The 15,221-nt window shown below is 44.1% G+C and overlaps 1 long non-coding RNA gene across 1 annotated transcript in view; it reads left to right on the plus strand.

Moving 5' to 3' along the window:
- LOC114811090 overlaps positions 1–15,221 on the plus strand; it is a 47,500-nt gene that overhangs the window by 20,036 nt on the left and 12,243 nt on the right. The window contains exon 2 of the long non-coding RNA XR_003758791.1: positions 13,194–13,374. This is a non-coding gene — a long non-coding RNA (uncharacterized LOC114811090). The remainder of the gene's footprint in view (positions 1–13,193; positions 13,375–15,221) is intronic.

Consider the following 15,221-nt stretch of genomic DNA (forward strand, 5'->3'; position numbering starts at 1 on the left):
CTTATTTATCTTCCTCCTTGTAATCAGTAATTGCTGAGTGCTTATTGAGTACGGAGTGCTGTTTTTGGTGACGCTGCTCTTCAAATAAGCAATAAATCAAAAGACTTGGCCTCTGCCCTAAAGGATCTTAGAATCTAATACAGGAGATCAGAAGACAGATTGTAAACAAAGTGGGAACAAAAGGAAAGATCTAGATACAACAAATAATAATACAAGTAAGCAAAAATGCATAAATAAACTCAAATCCCAAGCATGGCTATGTTGGAGAGCAAAATCACAGACCAGCTCTTCTTTTCTCCCCTTCCCCTCATCCCCACTAAAGGCCACTTGGAATATTCTAAATGGGGGACAGGCAGTAAGCTCCTTGTGGGACGGGATCATGCCTACCAACTCTAGTGTACTGTACTCTCCCAAGTCTTATTTCACCTCCAACCTCTTGCCGACGTCCTGCCTCTGGCTTGGAACACCCTTCCTCTTGGTATCTGACAGATGTTCACTCCCCCCACCTTCAAAGCCTTACTGAAGGAACATTTCCTCCAAGAGGCCTTCCCTGACTCTTCTCCCACTCTTCTGGGTTGCTCTTGCACTTTGATTTGAACCCTTTATTCACCTGTCTCTCAGCCGTAACAGCACTTATATACATATACATAACTTTATTTTTATTAATATCTGTCTCCCCCTCTAGACTAAGCTTGTTGTGGGCAGGGAACATATCTACCAACTCTGTTTTATTGTACTCTTCCAAACCCTTAGTACAGTGCTGTGCACCCAGCAAGCGCTCAGCAAATACATTTGATTGCTTTGTACAGTGCTCTGCACACAATGACCACTCAGTAAATACCACTGATTGAGGGGATTGCCTTTCAACAACTAAAGTGACTTCTTAGTCTCGGAAGTACGTGACCAGTGCAATTGTTTAGGGTAAGTTATAATCAGTGTAATAGGAGAACTCAAAGAGTTTGAGTACCTAAGGCAAAAACATAGGGATTGTGTGTGGGTATGTGTGTGTGGTGCAGTGGGGGAGAGGGTATTACAGCTATACCTTTGGTCCTGAAGAACTCCAGTATGTAAAATCTGGAGATAGTAATGGTATTTGTTAATCAGTGGTATTTATTGAGATCTTATTGTGTGTAGAGCCCTGTTCTAAGGGCTTGGGAAGAGTACAATACAGAAGAGTAGGAAGACACATTTTCTGCCTACAATGAGCTTACAGTCTAGAGGGGGAGACAGGCTTTAATAGAAATAAATTCCGGATATGTGCAGAAGAGCTGTGGGCCTGAAGGGGGTGAACACCAAGTGTCTAAAGGGTATAGATCCAAGTCAAAAACAATGCAGAAGGGAGAGGGAGTTGAAGAAAAGAGGGCTTAACCTGGGAAGGCTTCTTGGAGATGTGACCTCGACAAGGCTTTGAAGAGTTAAGCACTTATGTTCTAGGGAGACTACAGTAGACCAGAGTTGGTAGACATGCCCATAGTGAGTTTGCATACTATGTAACAAGCTCTGTACTAAGCACTGGAGTGGATACAAGATAATCAGGTTGGACTCAGTCCCTGTCCCCCACGGGGCTCACAATCCAAGTGGGAGAGAGAACAGATATCAAATACCCATTTTACAGATGAGGAAAGTGAGGTACTGGGATATGGATAAGGTAATCAAATCCCAGTCTCTGTCCCATAGAGGCCTCTCATTCTACGGGAGAGAGTTAACAGGTATTTTATTCCCCTTTTACAGATGAAGAAACTGAGGTACAGAGAATTGAAATTACTTGCCCAAGATCACACAACAGACAAATGGGGAAGCTGGAACTAGAACCCAGGACTCCTGATTCCAAGTCCTGTGTTCTTTCCATTCTGAGTTTGAGCTGCCTTTGCAGTCTCTCCTCTGCTTCCCCCCATCCCACTTTCCATCCACTAACCGCAGGATACTTCTTCTCCCTCCCCAATTCTGTCGCACCAGGGCTCGAGTTAGTCGGGCCAGGAGATGATGCTGTGAATTCCTCAGTCCTTAGCTTCAGACTCTTTTTCCTTGACAACGAAACGTCATAGGATTGTTCACTTTCCCTCCCTATTTTCCCTTGAACTGGCTCCTTTGATTTCCTTTGCTCCTTTCTCCACCCTGTTTCTCCAAAGAGGATCGTGCATTGATGTCCTTTCACATGGGGCACCGCGCTTCGTTCGGCAGAAGTCATTTCAAGAGCAGAGCTGGAGGAAGGAGTGGACAGAGAAACCGTTGGAATAACTGGGGAAAGTAGCATCTACCCCCAAGCTGTAGGATTCACACTGAACAATGCAAGGAAATCCAAGAGCTCATTGTTCATTCAAATTGTGACTGGGACTTCTCTGATTGGAGTATTCATGGCTGGGAGGTTTTCTGTGAATGCTGCTTTGCCACGGAGAAACAACTGTTGTGGGTGAGGGGCCAGAGAAAATGTTACCATTTTAGTGGCTGGCTTTTTAACCCTGGCATGCATCCAGTTCTCCTACAGTGTAATGGTTACATTCTTGCAGAACCCCAAATCAATCAAATGTATTTTTTGAATGCTTACTGTGTGCAGAGCACTGTACTAAGTTCTTGGGAGAATTCGACAGAGACGTGTGCCCTGCCCGCAATAAGCTTGCAATCTTAAGGAACAATCCTGCCGTTTAGACTGTGAGCCAGTTATTGGGCAGGGATTGTCTCTATCTGTTGCCGAATTGTACATTCCAAGTACTTAGTACAGTGCTCTGCCCATAGTAAGCACTCAGTAAATACTATTGAATAGTACTTGCCCTAATAATATCATTGATAATATTTTTTATGGTATTTAAGTGCTTACTATATACCAGGCTAAGCTACGGGTACTAAGCTACGGATAGATACAAGCTAATCAGGTTAGGCACAATCCATGTCCTTTATGGGGCTCACAGTCTTAAACCCCATTTTACAGATGAGGTAACAGACACAGAGAAGCGAAGTGACTTGTCCAAGGTCACACAGCAAACAAGTGGTGGAGCCAGAATTAATACCCAGGACCTTCAGCTCCCAGGCCTGTGCTCTATCCGCTAGACCACACTGGTTGTTAGGATTTACCATTATTATCAGTGTGTGCAGCACACTGTACTAAGAGCTTGGTAGAGTACAAGAGAAGAGAGTTGGTAGTCCTATCCCCTACCCATAATGAGCTTACGTCCTACGTGACAACCACTGTAATAAACACTGGAGTTGACCCAGTCCCTGTTCCACATGAGGCTCACAGTCTAAGAAGGAGAGAATAGGCATCGAATCCCCATTTTCAGATGAGGAAACTGAGGCACAGAGAAGTTAAGTGACTTGCCCAAGGTCATACTGGATGCCTCCATACCCATCAGTTGTTGCCTTAGTTTCCTCCTCTGCAAAATGGGGATTCAATACCTGTTCTTCTTCCTACTTAGAATGTGAGTCCCATGTGGAGCCTGATTATCCTGAATTTACCCCAGTGCTTAGAACAGGGCTTGGCATGTAGTAAAATACCACAAATTTTTAAAATTTTCTTCAGTTGGTACCCTCCAGGAACCCGATCACTTAATCAATCAATGGTACATACTGGGCATTGACTTGGTGTGGTGTACTGTATTAGGTGCTTGAGAAACATAGCCATGTCCCTTGCCCTCAAGGAGCTTACACTGATGGGAGAGACAAACATAAAATTAATACAACTAGAGTGGTAAAACAAGTACTTAAGCGTATATATATATATACACACACACACACACACACACACACACATATATACACACACACAAGTCCTGAAATGTAAAAATAAATTTGTAAATGCAAGTCCTCCTCTATTCACAGGAGCACAAATCAGTTCTTGCACTTGAACTGCAATAACTTGCAGTTCTTGAGCAAATTCTGCCCAACTTAAAATCACGGTGCTCAGTATCTAAAAAAGCTCACTTTTTTTTTTTAAGAAGGGGTGGGGCCTAGGAGAAAGAGCACTGAGTTTAGGAGTCAGGAGATCTGGCCTCTAATCCCGGCTCTGGAACTTGTCCACTGTGTGGTCTTGGGTGAGTCAATTAACTTCTCTGGGACTCAGTTTCTTCATATGAAAAAGAGAGGTTAAATACATTTCTCCCTCTCCTGCACTAGACGGCGACCCCCATGTGGGGCAAGGACTGTGTCTGATTTGATTATCTTGTATTTGCCCCAGCCTGCTTAGTAAAATACTTGGCAAGTTGTACAGGTTTAACAAATCCCACAAGTATTATTACTATGGACATTCCCTATGTCCTTCACATATGTTCTAGCAAACAAATATGGTGGAAATTTGCATTGAGACAGAACTGAATGTACTGGATGCCTAATTCATGGAGAGTACTGCAGTGGATGATTGGGAAATTACATTACATTAAGAGCAAAAGGGAGCAGTGTGGCCTACTGGAAAGAGCTGGGGGTCAGAGCTCCTGAGTTCTAATCCCACTTCTGCTACTTGTCTGTCATGTGTCCTTGGGTGAGTAACTTCACTTCTCTAGGCCTCAGTTACCTCATCTGTAAAACAAAGTTTAAAATAGTGAGCCCCATATGGGACAGGGACTGTGTCCAACCTAATTAGCTTGTAACTACCCCAGTGCTTAGTACAATGCCTGGTACATAGAATTCTCCCAAGCACTTAGTACAGTGCTCTGCACACAGTAAGCGTTCAATAACAAATACCATTAAAAAAGGCACTATCCCTACCATCAAAAAGGATATAATCTAATCTGTCATTACTTGTGTTTCAGTGATTGCTCCAATCAGGGAAGGCCCCCAGTTCTCAGGAAGGATGCAGGATGAATAGGCTGAGATGAATCAAGAGTATTTATTGAGCGCCAGTGGTGACGGAGCACAGTATGAAATGCTTGGGAGAGTTATCAGAGGTGGTCTCACATCCTCCTAGAGCATAGGGAAAGGGAAACTATGGACTTTTCTGTTTTATTCCTCACATTTAATTGGACACAAATTCCAGAGAGAAATCTTCTGAAACAGATGGAGATGTCAGACAGAAAGAGTAAGGCATGAAATCAGTAGGGAAAAATCCATTCATTACCACATGAACCCATTTTCCTCTTAATTGCTTGGACTTTCATCCATCGTTCCGGTTTAATCTTGATAAACCATTATGTAGCGCAAGGAGATGGCAACAGTTAATCATCATTATGAGAGATGCAAAGAATGTGATAGAATCTGGAGTCACTTGTAAAAGTGATCAGACAAGTCAGCCAAAATAAGGGCCTCGAACATTAGCTTCCCTTAAATTAATATGTGGACGGGAAACGCGTCTACCACAGGCTTAGTACAGTGCCTTTCATTCAGTTGTGTTTATTAAGCACTTACTGAGGGCACAATACTGCACTAAACACTTGGGAGAGTACAATATAACAATAAAGTACAATATAACAATAACCAGTCACATTCCCTGCCTGCAATGAGCTTATAGTCTAGAGAGGAGGCCAAAACGATATAAATAAATGAATTACAGATATGTTCATAAATGTTGTGAGGCTCTGAGGGGAGAATGAATAAAGGGAGCAAGTCATGGCGATGCAGAAGGGAGTGGAAGAAGGGGAAAAGGGGGTTTAGTCAGGGAAAGCCTCTTGGAGATGTTCCTTCAGTAAGGCTTTGAAGATGGGGGAGAGTAATTGTCTGTGAGGTATGAGGAGGTAGGGCATTTCAGGCCAGAGAGAGGATGTGGGCAAGGGGTTGGTGATGAGATCCAGGTATAGTGAGAAGGTTAGTATTAAAGGAGTGAAGTGCGTGGGCTGGATTATAGTAGGAGAATAGCAAAGTGAGGTAGGATGGGACAAGGTGATTGACTGCTTTAAAGCCAATAGTGAGGAGTTTTTGTCTGTTGCAGATGTGGATGGGCAACTGTTGGAGTTTACGAGGAGTGGAGATACATGTCCTGAATGTTTTTTGTAGAAAAATGATCCCGGCAGCAGAGTGCAGTATGGATTGGAGGGAGGAGAGACAGGAGGCTGAGAGGTCAGCAGGGAGGCTAGTACAGTAATCAAGGCAGGAGAGGATAAGGGATTGTATTAATGTGGTAGCTGTTTGGATGGAAAGGAAAGGGCAGATTTTAGTGATCTTGTGACTAGTAATAATAATGATTATGGTATTTAAGCGCTTAACTGTGCACCAGGCACCATAGTAAGTGCTGGGGTGGATACAAGCAGATCAGGTTGAATACAGTGTCCGTCCCTCGTGGGGCTCAGAGTCTCAATCCCCATTTTACAGATGAGGTCACCGAGGCCCAGAGAAGGGAAGTGACTTGCCCAAGGTCACACAGCAGCCAAGGGGCAGAAGCAGGATTAGAAACCAAGGCCCATTATGCCATGCTGCTTCTCCAAGGTGGAGCTGAAGGTGAAACTGGAAATATTTAGTGAGGATTTAGTGAGGGATTAAATCTGTGGGTTGAATGAGAGGAGTCAAGGATAATGCCAAGGTTATGGGCTTGTGAGAAAGGAAGGATGGCGGTGCTGTCGACAGTCATGGGAGAGTCAGAGGGAGGACAGGGAAGATAAGGAGCTCTGTTTCAGACATGTTAAAGCTTGAGGTGATAGGAAGACATCCAAGTAGAGATGTCTTGAAGGAAAGAGGACATGCAAGTCTGCAGAGAGGGAGAGATCAGGGGCTGGACATGTAGATTTGAGTGTCATCCACATAGAGTTGGTAGTTGAAGACATAGGCATGTGAACGAGTTCCCCAAGTAAACGCCCAGTAAGTGCTCAGTTAAATACCACTGATGATGATGTGATTCTTTCCCTGCACTGTGTGTGTGTGTACATGTTTGTCTTTGACATTGCTTCTTCCCATTCCATTCTTTCGTTCTTATCCCGAGAATTCTTACTCCAAGTCTACAGTTTAGCTGACCAACCAGTAGATGTCTGCGGCAAAATCGAGACTTGTGTCCAATAATTGGGGTTTGCATTGCGGATTCTTTGGTCAGTCACCACCAATATCAAACCCCTGCCTTCTTCCCCTGAATAAAAACAAAGGAGGATAAAATGTGGTAGTAATAAGAGCATTGATTAAGCACTTACTCCTTGCAGAGTGCTGTATTAAGCACTGGGAGATAACACACAGGTGGGAATCAGACCTAATCCCTGTCCCTCAGGGGTCTCACAATCCAAGAATGAGGGATGCTGATTACTAATCACACAGGGAGGAATTTGACCTTTCCAGTGGCTCAAGTTAGCACCTGCTGTATCCCTCCACGAAGCTAAAGACTAACACAGAGGCAGGTTTAGGTGGATGAGATCTGGTTTGGAGGAGTATTTGGGGTGGAGGGAAATGGGTTAGTATAAAACATAATCCCTCCGCTGGATCTGGAATAGATCCTTGGGAAGAAGGTCTCTGGACTTTTCAGTATCTTTAATATGAAAATTTTCCATTCCAAGTGTTAATTTCATTTTTATTGGTATTATATATGTATTTATTTTGCATTTTTATTTGTATTTCTGACATTCCCTTCAGAAAACCTGAGTGTTGAGGAATTTGTACACTGACTTCATGACTCTTGGAACCAAGTCATTCAATCGTATTTATTGAGTGATTACTGTATGCAGAGCACTGTACTAAGCACTTAGAACAATACAGCAATAAAGAGAGACACTCTGTGCCCACAATCAGCTCAGTCTAGAGAGGTGCTTCCAAACTGTCCCAGCTGAGAAAAATTCATCCCAATGGGCCCTTTCCCTAAGGCATAAAACAAAATTGTAGTATTTGAGGAGAAGCACCGTGGCTTAGAGGCAAGAGCACGTGCTTGGGAGGCAGAGGTGTTGGGTTCTAATCCTAGCTCTGCCACTTATCAGCTCTGTAACTTTGGGCAAGTCACTTAACTTTTCTGTTCCTTAGTTAACTCATCTGTAAAATGGGCATTGACTGTGAGCCCCACCTGGGACAACCTGATTCTCTTATCTCTAGCCCAGCACTTAGAACAGTGCTTGGCACATGGTAAGTGTGTGACAAACACCATAGTTATTATTAAGAATTTAGAATGTTCTAAGCACTGGACTAGATACAACTCCATTAGATAAGAGGCAGTCTCTCTTTGACTCTGCCCCATGCGGGACAGGGAAAGAGAGCAGATTTTTTTTAATGGTATTCATTATGCACTTACTAGGTGTTAGGCATTGTTCTAAGCGCTAGAGTAGATACAGGTGATCAGGTTGGACTCGGTCCTTGTCCCACATAGGGCTCACAATCTTAATCCCCATTTTACCGGTGAGGTAACTGAGACATAGAAAAGTGAAGTGACTTGTCCAAACTCACGCAGCAGACCTGTGACAGAGCCAAGATTAGAACCATTGTGACTCCCAGGCCTGTGCTTTAGCCACTAGGCCATGCTGCTTCTCTTCTTGAATCCCCATTTTACAGGGGAAGGAAACTGAGGCACATTTTAATGATGTGAATTTCAAAGAGTATTTTTTTCCCTCTCAAAATTATTGCTTCCTATCAACTGGAAAATTCGACCCTAAAAATATTCTTTGTACCCTTACTTATTCTCTTGGAAACTTGTCTCAGTCTCTGGCTCACTCACTCTCATAGCCCTAGGCCAGGGTCATTTCCAGCTTTGTTAAGAAACAGCAATTATTCACTCCCTCCTCCCTCCCCTACTGAATGCAGCACAGAATTGACATGGGAGAGTAAGCAGGGTAATGTGGTGCAGTTAAAGGACAGGAAGCCAGAAGCAGCAGGGAGGAAGTGAACTTCTTTTTAATAATATCTGTTACACGCTTACTATGTATCAAACGCTGTTCTAAGCACTGGGATAGGTACAAATTCATTGGGTAGGACACACTCCCCATCCTACACAGGGCTCACAGTCTTTAATATGAGGGAGAATAGGTATTTAATCCCCATTTTGCAAATAAGGAAATTTAGGCCCAGAGAAGGTAAGTGCCTTTCCCAAGATCACACAATAGGCAAGTGGTGGACTTGGGATTAGAACCCAGATCCTCTGACTCCCAGGCTGTGCTCTTTCCACTAGGCCATGCTGCTTCTCATGTTTCTCCCACTTTGGCCCAAAGTAGCATGCACTCAGGACAAGAGAAAAGAGATCTCTGCCCCTCCCCTTCCCACACCTGTCTGTGCTACCTCCTTCACAAGCCCTGAAGCAGAGACTCTGGGCCAGAAGGCCACTGATAGGGAAAGCAGCAAAAAGAAGGGGTGGAGAGGGAACCAGCTCTCCTATAGCGATTGGTTGAAATGTCAGGTGGAGCTTATATGTCCTTGGCTTTGTCGTGGCTTAAAAGGCAGAGCAAGGGTCTTGGATTCTGGAGCCCTGGCTTTGCCGCTTGCCTCCTGTGTGACTTTGGGCAAGTTACTTTGGTTTCGTCATCTGTAAATGAGGATAAGTACCTGTTCTCCCTCCTTTAGTTGTGTTGCACAGGTACTGTACCTGATCTGATGATCTTATGTCTGTCCCATAACAGCGCAGTGCTTGAGTCACAGTACGTTCTTAATAAATATCATCATTACTGTGTATATCTAGGGATTTTATTTACTAGGGTCATTTGAAATTGGGACTGTGCCTGTGTATGTATGCATGCAAATATACATAGGCACTCTACATTTTTGCCTGAGGTACCCAAACTCTGACTCCCTTAATGAGTTGATTATAACTTGACGAAAACACTTCTACTTTTCCACAGCTTCTTGAGACTAAATTTTCTTTTTCCCTTAGAAAATAGAGAAGAAGAGGTAGTATACGATTAGACAGGACATCACATAAATATCCAGTGGATCGGGAACAAAGATCCAAAAGCTTCCAGACAATCTGATGCTCAACAAAATCTCAGAATATGGAAAGTAAAATAAAATAAGATAAAATGGAGAGAAGGAATGAACAGATGGGGGCTTGGACAGGCAATACATGTGCTTCTCTTGATAAGCTTCTAAAACCAAGCAATAGCAATAATCCATTCGTTGTATTTTGCAAAGAATCTTCCACTTCAAGATCTGGAAACTTTGTGTTAGTTCTCCTAACATTCCAGAAAGATAGCTGGCATCACACTCATTATTTTCTACAGATTTTTAGTGCCTGGCATGATGTGTCTCAGTAAATCAGTGTTAGAGTTGGAAAAGACTGACTGAAGACCTATTTTTTTTTTAATGGAATTTAAGCGCTTACTATGTGCCAGGCACTATACTAATTGCTGGGATAGATATAACCTAATCAGGTTAGACACGATCCATATTCATTCAATCTAATTTATTAAACACTGTGTATAGAGCACTATACTAAGCACTTGGGAAAGTACAATATAATAATAAACAGTGACATTCCCTGCTCAAAACCTATATGGAGCTCACTATCTTAATTACCATTTTACAGATGAGGTAATTTAGGCACAGAGAAGTGACTTGCCCAAGGTCACACAACAGACAAGTGACATAGCTGTGATTAAAACCCAGGTCCTTCTGACTTCCAGGTCGGTGCTCTAACCAGTAGTCCATGCTACTTCTGCCATTATCAGTATTATTAATAAAGTAAACTAAACTAATAAACTCAAACCAGAACAAAGCCATGGCCTTTGACTTATTCTATGGAACCACTAGATTTATTTAGCTGTTATTGCTGCTGACTACTTCTTAGAACCCTGATTTTCTCAGACCTCACCATATCCCTTTAACTCCCTCCCTCTAATCAGCCTGTGTCTGTCCTTTCGTCCCATCATCTCCCCTCATAGCCCTCCCTACTCCTCGTGGTGCTTCCCCCCACCACCACTGGACCCCATCTGCTAACACCCCTCTCTCTCAACCAAGTGCAGGCTGTGGAACCCCCACTCCATCATGGGAAGCCTTCCCTTCTTCTTTGATCTGTTCCTGGTCCAGTCACTGCTTCTCTGTGCCATTACTGAAACCTGGCTCTCCCCCAAAACAATATTGTCTTCCCTTCCATTCTCTCCAGAGGAAACCTCATCTTCCCCCACTCCCCAAGATTTACTGGGAAAGGGGGAGAGGTTGGCTTCATTCTTGTTCCCTGATGGTCATTTTCACACAATCACACCTCCCCCATCACTTGAAGCCCATATCATCCTCCTCTAATACCCACTCCATTGACTAGTCAGTCATCTGTAACCCTGACATTATCCTCAACTAATCTTTGTTATTCCACCCACATTCAATCGGTCGCCAAATCCTTTCAGGCATTATCTCTAGAATCTCCCCTTTCCTCTCCATCCAAGATGCTACCTGATCCTAGCACTTTTATCCCACCTTGACTACTACATCAACCTCAAAACAATCAGTGGTATTTGAGTGCTTAATGTGTGCAGAACACTGTACTGAGTGCTGGGGAAAGGACAATAACAACAAAATACATTGCCCACGGGGAGCTTACAGTCTACCTGGGGAGACAGACATTAGTATAGATTAGAGACAGGAGAAATTATTTTTTTCAGAAAGATGATCCAGGCAGAGGAGTATAATATGAGAGAAGGGAAAAACAAGAGGCAGGGAGGTCAGCAAAAAGGCTGGTGCAATAGTCAGGGTGGGCTATAAGCGCTTGGATCATCAGTTTGGATAATCCAATTACATATCTGTAATTTATTTATAATAATAATAATAATGTTGGTATTTGTTAAGCACTTACTATGTGCAGAGCACTGTTCTAAGCGCTGGGGTAAACACAGGGGAATGAGGTTGTCCCACGTGGGGCTCACAGTCTTAATCCCCATTTTACAGATGAGGGAACTGAGGCACAGAGAAGTTAAATGACTTGCCCACAGTCACACAACTGACAAGTGGCAGAGCTGGGATTCGAACTCATGAACCCTGACTCCAAAGCCCGTGCTCTTTCCACTGCGCCACGCTGCTTCTTATATTAATGCGTGTTTCCCACTCTAGACTGTGAGCTTGTTTTGGGCAGGGAATGTGTCTGTTTATTGATATATTGTACTCTCCCAAGTGCTTAGTACAATGTTCTGCACACAATAAGCACTCAATAAATACGACTGATGGAAAGGAAAGGGCATATTCTAGAGATGTTGAGAAAAATGATTTCGTGACATTGGATATGAGAGAGATGAGTCAAGGAAAATACCAAGGTTATGGACTTGTGAGACAGGGACAATAACTGTGTTGTCTGTAGTGAGAGGAAGGTCTTGCAAAGGACTGGGTATAGGTGGGAAGATGAGGAGGAGTTCTGTTTTGGACAAATTTAGTTTGAGATGTTAGTGGAACATCCACGTAAAGACGTCCTGAAGGCTAGAGGAAACGTGAGCTTGAAGTAAAGGAGAGAGGTCAGCGCTGGAGATTTAGGAATCATCCACACAGAGATAGTAAATGAAGCCGTGGGAGCTATCAAGTTCTCTAAATGAGTGGGGGTAGATGGAGGATGGAAGTCCCCTAGCTGACCTCCATAACCCATTTCTTTCCACTCTAGCTTTATTTCATTCTGCTGCCCAGGTAATTTTTTTAAAGCAACATTCAATTCATTTTCTCCCTGCTCCTCAAGAACCTCTAGTGGCTGCTCATACACCTTCATATCAAAGAGAAAGTCCTTACCATCAGCTTTAGAGCACTCGGTCAGCTCACTCCCGCCTATCTTACCTCACTGATTTCCTACTAAAACCTAGCTAAACAAACCAGCCACTCTCCCCACCTTCAAAGCCTTACTGCAATCCCATCTCCTCCAGGAGGCCCTCCCCGACTAAGCCCTCATTTCTCCTTCTTCCTCTCCCTTCTACTTTGCCTTTGCATTTGGATTTGCACCCTTTAAAGTACTTGATTTTCATTCTGTCATCCCCACAGCACTTTGGTACCCAGCCGTAATTTATTGTCTATTCCCCCTTTAGATTTTGGGCTCTTTATGGGCAGGGAATATCTTCCAACTCTGTTGCATTGTACTCTCCCAAGCGCTTAGTACAGTTCTCTGCCCACAGTAAGCACTCAATAAATACCACTGACTGAAGGTATTTCTCATCTCTCTGGTTCACACCTAATAGGTAATTAGGATAGATTAATGCCTTCTAAGTAGATGTACAAAAAGCCTGATAAGCCCAGTTTCCTCCAATAATTACCTGAATTTCCATCTGTTGATCTGGGAAAATATTGATAAAGGAATAAAGAGGAAGTATTCCATGCTCTAGAGCATGGAAACAGTCTTTCTCAAACTACAGCATATGACATTTTTATGTCTGGGAATATAAAAAGAGAAGACCGTTTAATTTATTTTAATGTTGCTAATTTAGACCAAGATTAGATCTTCTGGCTCACTCACTGGTTCCAGACATTTAAGACCAAACGGTGGGCAGCCTCTCGTTTCCACGGCCGGCTTGGGTCTCATCAAGCAGGAATTTGACCTTGACTTCCAGACACCGAATCTACAAACCAAAAGCTAGAACTAACTTGATCGGGGGAAGGCATCAGAATGTAAGTAAAAGTCAGAGCACTATACCAGTTCGAAATAAACTGGGATTTGATTCGCGCTGTATTATACCTTACATCCATTCATCCATCTATATTTGCCCAGCGGATTTCACCTGACAGCCTATGTACTTTCCGATGCTGGAGAAAGAATGGGAGGGGACGGCGCAGAGTGGAAGAGAAAAGAAAAGATGGATATAAGAGATGTCAGTAATAACTGTGGTACTTGTTAAGTGCTTACTATTTTCATTCACTCATTTATTCAGTCTTATTTATTGAGCACTTACTGTGTTCAGAGCACTGTACTAAGTGCTTGGAAAGTACAATTCAGCAATAAAGAGAGATGATTCCTGGCCACGACAGGTTACAGTCTAGAAGCAGGGAGACAGACATCAAAACAAGTATAGGCATCAATAGCATCAATATAAATAAATAGAATTATAGATATATACACATCAAAAACAAGTAAACGGTTACTAATATAAATAGAATTATAGAATGTGTACATATATACACAAATGCTGGGGGGCGGGTTGGGAAAATGGGGATGGGGAGCTGAGGAAAAGGGGGGTTTAGTCTAGGAAGGCTTCTTGGAGGAGGCAAGCCTTCAGTAGGGCTTTGAAGGGGGGGAAGTGTGATTGGTGGATTTGAGGAGGGACAGCATTCCAGGCCAGAAGTAGGACATGGAGCAGGGGTCGACGGCGGGATGGGAGAGAACGAGGCAATGTGAGAAGGTTAGGAGGAACAGAGTGTGTGGGTTGGGATGTAGAAGGAGAGAAGGGAGGTGAGGTAGGAGGGGGCAAGGTGATGGAGAGCTTTGAAGGCAAGAGTGAGGAGTTTTTGCTTGATACAGAGGTGGATAGGCAACCACTGGAGATTTTTGAGGAGGGGTGTCATGCCCAGAACGTTTCTGTAGAAAGATAATCTGGGCAGCAGAGTGACGAATAGACTGAAGTGGGCAGAGACAGGAGGTTGGGAGGGCAGAAAGGATGTTGATGCAGCAGTCCGGTCGGGGTAGGATGAGTGATTTACTAACATGGTAGCGGTTTGGATTTCCTCTCCACCCAAACGGCTACCTTACTGCTACGGGCTCTCGTTATATCCCGGCTAGACTACTGTGTCAGCCTTCTCTCTGACCTCCCTTCCTCCTCTCTCGCCCCACTCCGGTCTATTCTTCACTCCGCCGCCCGGCTCATCTTCCTGCAGAAACGATCTGGGCCTGTCACTCCCCTTCTTAAACAACTCCGGTGGTTGCCTATCCACCTCCGCTCCAAACAAAAACTCCTCACTCTAGGCTTCGAGGCTCTACATCACCTTGCCCCTTCCTACCTCTCCTCCCTTCTCTCTTTCCACCGCCCACCCTGCACGCTCCGCTCCTCCGCCGCCCACCTCCTCACCTTCCCTCAGTCTCTCCCATCCCGCCGTTGACCCCTGGGCCACGTCCTCCCACGGTCCCGGAACGTCCTCCCTCCTCACCTCCACCAAACTGATTCTCTTCCCCTCTTCAAAACCCTACTTAAAACTCACCTCCTCCATGAGGCCTTCCCAGACTGAGCTCCTCTTCTCCCTCTACTCCCTCTACCACCCCCCTTCACCTCTCCGCAGCTTACCCTCTTTTCCCCCCATTTCCCTCTGCTCCTCCTCCTCTCCCTTCCCATCCCCTCGGCACTGTACTCGTCTGCTCAACTGTATATATTTATTACCCTATTTATTTTGTTAATGAGATGTACATCACCTTGATTCTATTTAGTTGCCATTGTTTTTACGAGATGTTCTTCCCCTCCACTCTATTTATTGCCATCGTTCTCGTCTGTCCGTCTCCCCCGATTAGACCGTGAGCCCGTCAAACGGCA

Source organism: Ornithorhynchus anatinus, chromosome 4 (genome assembly GCF_004115215.2).
Source record: "Ornithorhynchus anatinus isolate Pmale09 chromosome 4, mOrnAna1.pri.v4, whole genome shotgun sequence".
NCBI lineage: Eukaryota > Metazoa > Chordata > Mammalia > Monotremata > Ornithorhynchidae > Ornithorhynchus > Ornithorhynchus anatinus.